Source organism: Colobus angolensis, unplaced genomic scaffold (genome assembly GCF_000951035.1).
Source record: "Colobus angolensis palliatus isolate OR3802 unplaced genomic scaffold, Cang.pa_1.0 Scaffold35, whole genome shotgun sequence".
Classification (NCBI taxonomy): domain Eukaryota; kingdom Metazoa; phylum Chordata; class Mammalia; order Primates; family Cercopithecidae; genus Colobus; species Colobus angolensis.
The window spans coordinates 6,762,228-6,773,038 of NW_012116821.1; the positions used below are offsets into that span (position 1 = coordinate 6,762,228).

At 38.2% G+C, this 10,811-nt stretch overlaps 1 pseudogene; it reads right to left on the minus strand.

Moving 5' to 3' along the window:
* Positions 1-837: 837 nt before the first annotated feature.
* LOC105519450 lies at positions 838-1,892 on the minus strand (annotated as a pseudogene).
* Between the last annotated feature and the right edge of the window lie 8,919 nt (positions 1,893-10,811).

A 10,811-nucleotide genomic window follows, 5' to 3' on the forward strand; every position in this document is an offset into this window, starting at 1 on the left:
GCCCGTCTCGGCCTCCCAAAGTGCTGGGATTACAGGCTTGAGCCACCGCGCCCGGCCAACTTGTGTAACATTTCATACATTTTTTTCAAGCTTCACGATAATTCATTTGCATCAGGTTTTCCAAATTAGAAAAGCTTCACTTACAGAACTTCTTTCCAGTGGGAGTTTTCACATGACTTTTCAAGTAAATGTTAAAACTGAAAATATTCTTGCAGTTTCTAAACTATTAGAGTTTTAATCCTGTGTACGTTCTTGTATTTACAAGGTCCAGCCAGCTACAGTGGGCATTTTCATATGTCCTTGAGTGGGTATGAGAGAAATGAAACATTCCCACATTCTGGACATTCATAGGGTTTTTCTCAGGAATGAGCTGATGTCTTCAAATGGAACTAACACAACTGAAGGCCTTACCACAAATTTAAATTCAAAAGGCTTTTCTCCACTCTGAGTCCTCCCAAATCTTAAAACGGGAAAATCTGAAGGCTTGACCACATTTCCTACATTCTTAAGGTTACTCTGCAGTGTGAACTCTTTCATGTTTATGAGGGAATGGGAAAGAGTAAATGTTTTACCACATTTCTTACATTCAAGGGGCTTTATTTATTTATTTATTTTGAGATGGAGTCTCACTCTGTCGCCAAGCTGGAGTGGCACAATCTTGGCTCACTGCAACCTCCGCCTCCTGGGTTCAAGTGATTCTTCTGCCTCAGCCTCCCGAGTAGCTGGCGTGAGCCACCGCGCCTGGCATTATTTTATTTTTTGTAGAGACAGAGTTTCACCATGTTGCCCAGGTTGTTTCACATTGTTTTAATCCAGGCTGGTTATGAACTCCTGGGCTCAAGCAATACACACACCTTGGCCTCCCAAAGTGCTGGGATTATAGGCTGAGTCACTATACCCAGCCTCTATATCATGACTTCTTTCATGGCGAGTAAGGTGACTGGAACAAGTGTTAGGCTTTACCGCATCTCTTACATTCATAAAGTTTTTCTCCCGTATGAATTCTTTCATGGAGGTGAAGGGAACTGAGGGAACTGAAGGCTTGGTCACATTGTTTACATTCATAGGGTTTCTCTCCAGTATGAGTACTTCTGTGGTTACAAAGGGAACTCAATCGACTAAAGGCTTTCACATTGTTTACATTCGTAGGGTCTCTCTCCAATATGAATGCTTCCATGGTAATGAAGGGAAGTGGAAGAGCTGAAGGCTTTATCACATTTGGTACATTTGTAGGGTTTTTCTCCAGTGTGAGTCATTTCATGCGTCTTAAAAGAACAAGAAAATCTGAATGTTTTCCCACATTCCTTACATTCGTAGGGTTTCTCTCCAGTGTGAGTTCATTCATGTATTAGACAAGAACCGGAAACAGTGAACGCTTTACCACATTGTTTACATTTATAGGGTTTTTCTCCTGTGTGAGTTCTCTGATGTCTTTCAACTGAATTGAGAAAATAAAAAGCTTTCCCACATATCGTACATTTATAAGCTGGATTTCCACTGTGCGTTATCATCAGAAACGAAGAATTTCCCACACTGTTCACATTTATATTGCTTCTCTCCATATGGTTTGTATCCTGAGTGAGCTGGGATGTGCCTATTAAGGAGGGAATGACGTACAAAGACTTTTCCACAAATACTGCATTCACATTGTTTTAATCCAGTAGAAATGTTCTCATTCAGATCAAGATTTGGAATTTGGCTGACAACGTGTCCATACTGACTACCTTCTTTGCTTTCACGCAGTCCTTGTACCATATAATTTCTACAGAAGCCAGGTTCTTGCAGGTTTCCTGCATCACTTCTCTGTAGAGATTCTTCTGAGAAGAATCTAGCAAAGCCCATTCCTCCTGGGTAAAGTTCACAGCCACATCCTCAAAAGCCGTGGAGTCCATTCCTCGGCTTCCTGGGTGTCCTGGCGTCAGCTAGGGATGTCCCAATACCCGCAGGTCACAGGGTGGCAGAGGCTGCTGCAGAGCCACCTGGGCCTCCCAGAGCCAAGAAGTAGCAGCAGAGACTAACAGGAAGAGCCTACTGCGGCGAAGGCGAGACAAAGCGCCTGCCAGCCAGATCCCGGAAACTTCCTCAGTATTTTCTGTTGTTTTAATTTTTGCTTCAGAAATTTATATTCATATTTGTTAACCATTTATATTTCTTCTTTTTTGAGGTGACTATTTTTGTCTTTTGCCCGTTTTTCTAAATGGTTATATCAATTATATAGTCTCTGTATAAACTTTCTATATTAGTCTCTTATTTTTCATGTATTTTACAAATTGAGTGATTTGTCTTCTAAGTCAGCTTGCTGTTTTTGAAGTAAAGGTATTTTTCACATTTTTGCAGTCAAATCATTATTTTCTCTTTATTGCTTTTTTCCTTCACTTTTAGGCTTGAACAGTCTTCCTCTCAATCAGACGTTTATATATAGATATTAAATGTCTGAGAGGATAGATTGATTATTATTATATATAAATGTCTAAGTGAGAGAATTGATTATATCATATATAATTATATAAATTTTCAATTTATAATATGTAATATATATAATTACATAAATGTCTGAGAGGAAGAAATTTTTATATATAAATAATTGAGAGGACATATATAAATAATAGCTTTACATATATATATTTGTATAAATTTTATATAAATATATATTTGTATAAATTTATATATATAAACTTATATTGTGGTTTTTTATTCAGTTTTAAAGTGCATCTGTAATTTATTTTGTTAAATAATATAGAGCTGATTTTTTTAGTTTCTCCTACTAATTCAGACAGATGTGCTTCCTTGCTGTTTATTTAAAGCCTAGTAAGAATTGAATGGGGCACTGTCAGAAACTCGTGTATGGCACTCCTCCTCCCTTAACACACACAGTCTTCACAGAAGAAGGACCCCACCCCCTGTACATTAAATTTTTGACCGTTAAGTGGCAACTGACAGCCTCATCTTTGCTGCTGTGGAGTTCCCAACTCCAATCTACAAAGAAAGAAAGCCCCACCCCGAGACTGTCTGCTCTGTCTTTGGGGGAGGCAGTCCAGGTTAGAAGCAGGCAGCAGTACCTCTATCTACTGCTGGAAGGATGCCAATATTGCCAGTATCCATGGGTAAAAAGTCATTCTTCTGCCCCATGTCTCTGAAGTAAGCACAGCCTTGACCTCCAGGGGTCAAGAGGTGTTAGTTGTCTCAGGAAGGGCACTGTTGATTGTTTTTTTCTGTTTAGATCCATTGGCATTATAATAAACTGAAATTACTCCTGGTTTTGTTAAAGGTTATTACCTTCATTATCTGCTGCTAGATATATTGACCCATTTAAATGTTATGGTTGTTATTTTAATTAAAAATTGGGAATGTGAGTCCTGGTTCCCTAGGTTTATATTACAATCTTCTTTGGGAGTCACCTACTTTTTTTTTAATACCGTTCTTTAGGAATTCACAATGTTTTATTCACAGATGGAAAAGAATCTGGTGAAACCTCCACATTTAGAAGGCATTCTCAAGATGCTGGTCAAGATGTAAAGTTGTATTCAGATACAGGTAAATTAATATTTGCATAATTTTATTCTTTTATAATTGTGGTTCTAAAAAAAACACAAGTAGTTCCCTCAGAATTTAGAAGAAGAAATGTGTGATTTTTAAAAAAAATGAAAGCATGATTAACACCCAAGTACTCTATTTTAATGGCTACTCTATTATGAAAAGTTGGACATGCAAGAACATTGAAAAACTAATACATGATATGTTGTTTTGGTGAAAAAGAATATTGGGAAGACAGGCAGTCTATCTTTCTGCTCTGCCATCCCTGGCACACAGCTACTATAATAAGCCACAAGATGGCTGCTGGAGCTCCAGCCATGACATCAGTGTACCTAGCAGGAACACTGGAAAGGGAAAGGAAAAGGAAAGCAAAGGACAAAAACTGGCAGTTAGCTGAGTCAGCCAAGTGTGAGGAGCACATGTGCAGGCAAGTGCACACACATACACGTGCGCACACACACACAAACTCTGCTTGCCTCTTATTGGCTGTCCAAGCTATAAGGGAAGTTGAGAGATGTAGTTTTTCAGCTCGGCACATTGCTAGCCTTGATAAAATGAGGGTTGCTGTATGAAGGAAGAGGCTAATGGATATTGGGTGGACAATTAGCAGCTTCTAGCACATTTCGCATCTTTGCCTGGCTGTTTCTGCTTCATTATGTACCCACTCCCATGGGCGCAGTAAGATCATGGTTTCTTGACTTTTCTGCTCTGGCTTTCAGGAACTGTGAGTCTTTTGATCCCTGAGAACACTTTCAGACAGGGAGGGAAGCAGGCAACTGCTTTTGAAGGCCCTTTGGGATTTTTTTTGGATTGGGATCAGTCTGGCTCCCGCTAGAGACCCTGACAGATGGAACCCTGAGGCAGAGGCTCAGAAGCTTGACTGCAAATGCAGAATTCAAACTCCTGCAAATGCAGGAGTCAGGTGAAACTGCCAAACTCCTATCTCATTAGAGTAGCAGATAAACAAAGATTTACACCACGATGCAGCCTGAGAGCCAACTCAGCTGGGCAAGGACACACTTCAGCACCAAAGAGGACAAGAATCAAGTGTAACACTTGAAACACCAGCCTATGCCACCTTTTCTCCATCCCCTCCAACTTGCCTACCTCTTGTCCCCTTACTGTCCCTTGTAGTCTCGTGCCAGTAACTGGAAGTATTCATCTTGTTTTTTGACTCATTCCCTAGATGCTTGTGTTTTCACTTGACTCCTGGAATCCTCTGGCCCCTACATTTCTTCCCTGGTTTTGACTCCTGCCAGACATGACTTTATTCCTGCCTCTCACTTTCATTCTGCTGCACTGGCTTTAAGTCACTTCTCTGAGAGTTTGTGGTGCTGTGATTCCTGACTTAACATTTCCTCTCCAGAGTCTTATTTCTCCCTCCTTCCAACATGTGCTGCAGTGACACAAAAATAATACTTTCTTGGGTCAGATACTATCAATCATGTTTTATCGCAAGTAGTATTGTCCACTAACATTATTAATGGCATTAATTTATCAGCTTATTTTACTTTAGCCCCAACAGAAGACTCGATAGAAGAGGTAACTGCAGATCATCCAGAGGTTGTGTCCATGATTGAGGAGACTATAAAAATGTCACAGGATATGAACTTTGAACAGCCATATGAAAAATATGCTGAAATCTTACAGGAAGTCCTTGGAGAGGTAAAAAATCTAGCCGGGTAATTCTTATCAGTGACTTAACTATGACTGAGAAAATGTTAATCTAGTATGTGTATAATTATTTTTGAGTCTTATGGTGTTGAAATTTGTAGCCTTCAAATTCATGTACATTGTGTAGTCAGCATTGTTAAGTGCGAAGTACCCCAGTGAACAACTACTGATGCTCTTTGGTAAATTTTCAATTATAAACAAAATTACATAATATAACTTTATGCTTTGAAATTAATTATTCATTAAATTTTATTGTCTTTGATTCAGTTCGGTTAAAAGATGATGCATATTGGTACTAGGTACCAAAGTTGTATGTTTCATCTGTGAACTGATTAATTATAAGCCAAGACAAATTTTGCTCCATGGTTAATTAGTTTCATCCAACCAACTTGAACATGCGTTCATAGGGGAGATGAGTGGACACACATGTGCTGTTCCAGTCTAAAGGGGAAAAAAATCCTCAAATGCTATCTATCAATGGCAGGTCAGAAGGCCCATTGTTTGTTTATAAAGAACAGGATATTCATGTGGGTCTGTTTTGTACAAAGATCTTCAGTAAACATTCAGAGCAAAATCAAAAGCAGAACTAATCTTTTCAGCCCTCGATGAACTTCTGTATATCTCTGTGATTTAGCTTAAAATTACTATGTGAAGAAAATATATATGATGTTAGAGTATGGAACCTTTTTGTAACACATTGGGTGGTTTCCTCAAGCCCCAGGCTCTACTAGCCTCTCTGACTCTCAGATTCCCATGGCTCCCTTTGAGCTTCCCATACAGACCTTTCAAAGTTTTCTGCATGTCTGTCTTCTGGTTGTTCTATCATCCATTTAGTCCTTCAGAAATATTATGAGTACCTACTATCTGCCCCATACTGTGTTAGATACCAGGAATCTGAAGATGGATTAAACACAGCCCTTTCCTTTAAGGAGCTATCCATCAGGTAGGGAAGACTGAACTGACATGTAAACCAATAGCTGAGTTATCATGTGCTAGAGGCAAATAGATGTGTATCAGGTGTAGGAATTCCATGAAGGTCAGAGCCATCATCTCTGCCTGGGAGGTAAGAGAAACCATCGCACAGGAGATCTGCAAGTGACGGACATGTTTGGTAGTGTAGAATTACCATATTTGCTCTTGAGTGAAATTTTTCTCCATTCTCTTCAGAGTTTATTCTGGAGGATATAAATCCACAAGTAGTCCTAGACTTCTGATACAGGAATATTTATAGTATTAGATGGTAAACTGTAGCTCTGGAACCGTTTAAATCATATGAGATTTTAACTCCCAAGCTCATATCAGGTTGTCATTTCTCAAAAGACCAGAGACCTGTGGAGGAGACAGTTTTACCCATCATCAGTTCTATGATCTTTATGATTAGGAGAACTATTTTTCATAAGCAGCTAGAGATATGCTCCTCTGAGATGGGCCTATACAAGTCATATGCCCATGTTGTTTTGGGGTTTTGGAGGTTTTGTTTTTATTTTTTAAATTGGATTGTCTCTTTTTTGATTCATGTTTCGTTTATGTATTCTGAGTATAATTCTTTGTTGGATATTTTGCAGTGATCTTTACAAATATCTTCTGTCTTGAATAATAGGAGTTAATTTTATTGAAATCAAATTTATTAATTTTTTCTTTCACAGTTAGTGCTTTTCATGTTCTGTTTCAGAAATATTTGCCTACCCAAAGTCAGGAAGATATTCTCCTAGGTTTTCTTCTGGAAACCTTGCATTATCTTTCATATTTGGATCTACAGTCCATTTGGAACTAATTTTTGTGTATCAAAAACAATATTCAAATGGCCAATATACATATAAAAAGGTACTTAACATCACTAATCATTTACCACAATGTGGTCAAGTTGTATTTTTTTTCAAGATGGATAACTAGTTGCTCTAACACCACTTATTGAAAAGACCATCCTTTCTCCACTATCATGTATCAAGTGGCCATATATGTGTAGTCCCTTTATAGACTCTTTGTTCTATTCCATTAGTCTATTTGTCTGTGCCAGAGCCACATGTCTTAACTACTGTAGTTTTTTGGGGTTTTTTTGTTGTTTTTTTTTTTGAGCCAGAGTCTCGCTCTGTCACCCAGGCTGGAGTGCAGGGTGCGATCTCAGCTCACTGCAACCTCCACCTCATGGGTTCAAGCGATTCTCCTGCCTCAGCCTCCCGAGTACCTGGGACTGCAGGTGTACACCACCATGCCTGGCTAACTTTTTGTATTTTTTTACTAAAGACGGAATTTCACCATGTTGGCCAGTGTGATCTAGAACTCCTGACCTCAAGTGATCCACCTACCTTGGCCTCCCAAAGTGCTGAGATTACAGGCATGATCCACCATGCCTGGCCCTGCTGTAGCTTTATAATAAATCATGACATCTGAGGGAGTGAATTTTTCAACACCCTGTTTCTCCTGTCATTGCATCCTTCTCTGTGTCATACATTATGTTTTCTTCTGCTTACTTCTTTAAGATTATCTTAGCTATTGTAGGTCCTTTTTACTTCCACATAAATTTTAGAATCAGCTACTCAATTTTCACACACACACACACACACTCCTCTGCAGGCATTTTGATTAGGTTGCATTGTATCTATTAGATACATTTGGCTAAGACTATCATCTTTACAATATTGAGTCTTATATTCCATGAACATAAAATATTTGTACAGCCATCCCTCAGTACCCTCAGTGGATATCCTCAGTGGATTATTTCCATGACCCTCACAGATACCAAAATCCATGAATGTTCAAGTTCCTTGTATAAAATGGCATGGTATTTGCATATAACCTATGCACATCCTTCCATATACTTTAAATCATCTTTAGATTACTTATAATGCCTAATACAATGTATATGGTATATAAATAGTTGTTTACACTATATTATTCAGGGAACAATGACGAGAAAAACAAGTCTGCACATGTTTAGTACAGGCGTGACCATCCTTTTTTCCCCAAATATTTTATATCTGTGGTTGGTTGAATGCACAGATGCAGAGCCATGGATACAGAAGACTGATTATAATTAATGTAGGTCTTCTTTAATTTTTCCCAGCATTGTTCTGTAATTTTCAAGGTAAAGGTCTTCAACATCTTTCATTAGGTTTATTTTTAGGTATTTGGTGTATTTTGATGCTGCTATAAATGATATTAGTGTTTTATTTTATTTTCTAATTGTTGCTGCAACCATTTTTATCCCATTTTAAAAATTGTGCCTCCCATTAAATTCTGGTTTTTGTCTGAAGCTCACAGCCCATGTGTAGAATAGATATGACTGATGCGCTTGGACCTAATGTATGATCCAGTCCAGGGAAAGCAAATAGGTTATATTTTACTTGCAAATGGATCAGTTAAGTATTTTTTAAAGAATTTCTTAGAATTATAGTTTAACAGTATTTTAAAGCCTTAAAAATGTAGAAATAATGATACATATTGTTTCTACCAAAGGAAGAGAAGAGTCACTCCCTTGCCATGGAGAATGCACAGAAATTATTTTGTTCATACCAAACCATTCGCACTTCTCCCTGTTCTCCTGCCTTGACCAGCTACAGAGCACCCAAGGGAAGCAGAGGCAGAGGGACATGGGACCTTACTCTACAGCAGCTGTGTTCTCTGCTTCTACTGCTCTGAGCACTTTTGTTGAGTGACGCTCTTACACTGACTATATGAAAGGTACTTGCCCAGTACCTAACAGAAAAACAGTAGCAACCTCTAGGGAGATGGGCCTTTTGTGACAAACGTGCCACTCTGTGTTTTCCAGTTGAAGCTCATGACTTGTTATCCAACTGCACATCTAACCACAGCCTGTTCTCTTATCTCTGCACCCTTCTGTGTCATTAACATGATTTGCTCTGCTTCTCTGTCTACATGGTTTCCCTCTAACATCTGTACCTATCTGTTGTTCATTTCTGTGTACTTGGCACCATGTACTTGGCACCTTTGTATCTGTATACTTGGCACCATCGTTATGTCTTTCTGTGTCTCCTACATCTCTCTGGATCATGTCCTATTTCCTCTGCTTCCCCCAGTCTTGGTCTCCTATCTATCTATCTATCTATCTATCTATCTATCTATCTATCTATCTATCTATTTATTCACAAGTGATAAAATATAAAGTAAACATAAAATAGTGTAGAGTAAGGGAATCCAGAAATAGTATGTTTAAATGCAGAAAAAGTAAATCTTTTAAGTTAAAATCATAAGAGGATAGAAGAATGAGTAATGTACAAAAATGTATATCATTTTTGTCAAAAGGAAGTGCCACTTTAATTTTATTTGATCAAACTCTTAAGAGCCCATTTCCATGATTCTCTCTGGTGACAGCCAGACTGGACATAGACCACATGTAAAGGCTTCTCAGGGCCCTTGTCCTCACCACTTCCCCAACAGGCATAGTCCCCAGCCTCAGAGCCTCCTCACCCCTCTGCCTGGCCACATACTCTGGAATTCTTTAGAATATGAAATCATGGGGAAGGTTTTCACCTTTTCCCCACAGTTATCCCAACTAAGGAATCACCTCAATACATTCCCAAAATAAAGCTTTGTGGCCGATTCATCCAAAATTTGCATCTTCAGATACCCAAGTCCTCATCCCTCAAACCTTTCCTCACCTTAGCTTTGAATGTTTCTGAACTTGAGCAACTTGGGCTACTTCAACAACAGTAGCACCTCTCCTTTCAAGCCACCTCTTTTCCTGAAGCCATGGGAGATGCCCATCATGTTTCATTTCTCTCTTTCTTACTCCAAAATTGCTCAGTATTTGACCTTTTTCCATTTAATCAGAATCATGTGGGATAAACTGAAATCAGAAAGACATCTAATGCATTCAGCTCTGCCACACAAACTTCTCCAAAAAAGGAGCTTGGAGGTCCTGGTTCCCTTCTCAGAGTGGGGATGAAAAAAACATAGCAAGAAAAAATTCAGATGAATATCTCAATAAATTATCTAGTCACATTAAGGATAGCAGAATACCTTATTAACATGACAAATGAGTTTGGCTTCAGACTGCAGACCATATAACCTTAAAGTCAGAAACAAGACAATGATATTCCTATGACACTCATTTTTTTTGGGAGATGGAGCCTTGCTGCATTGCCCAGACTGGTCTCAAACTCCTGGGCTCAAGTGATCCTCCCACCTCAGCCTCTCGAGAAGCTGGGACTACTTGACACCATGCCCATCTGCTGTCACACCCATTCTTAATGATTTATAGAAATTTTAGCTTTATACAATGCCTTGAAACATAATAAGAGGAATAACTATTAGAATAGAGGAGAAATATAATCATTATTGCAGTTGATACTATTTATTTTTTAAATATAATCTAAAAAACAATGAGCTAATAATTTCATTCAGAAATAAGGTAGCCAAAAGAATTTTAATAATCCACATGTGACAAGAACATAAATGTAATATAACTAAGTTTGAAATAAAGATGAAGGATCCACATGAATAGAATTATTAAAATTTTTAATGTGAACAAAAGCAAATATCAATAAATAGAGACATAAATTCTTATATGTAAAGACAAAATCTTATTAAAGTATCTTTCTCAGTTAATTTATAGATTTGATATAGTTCTAATAAAAATATCA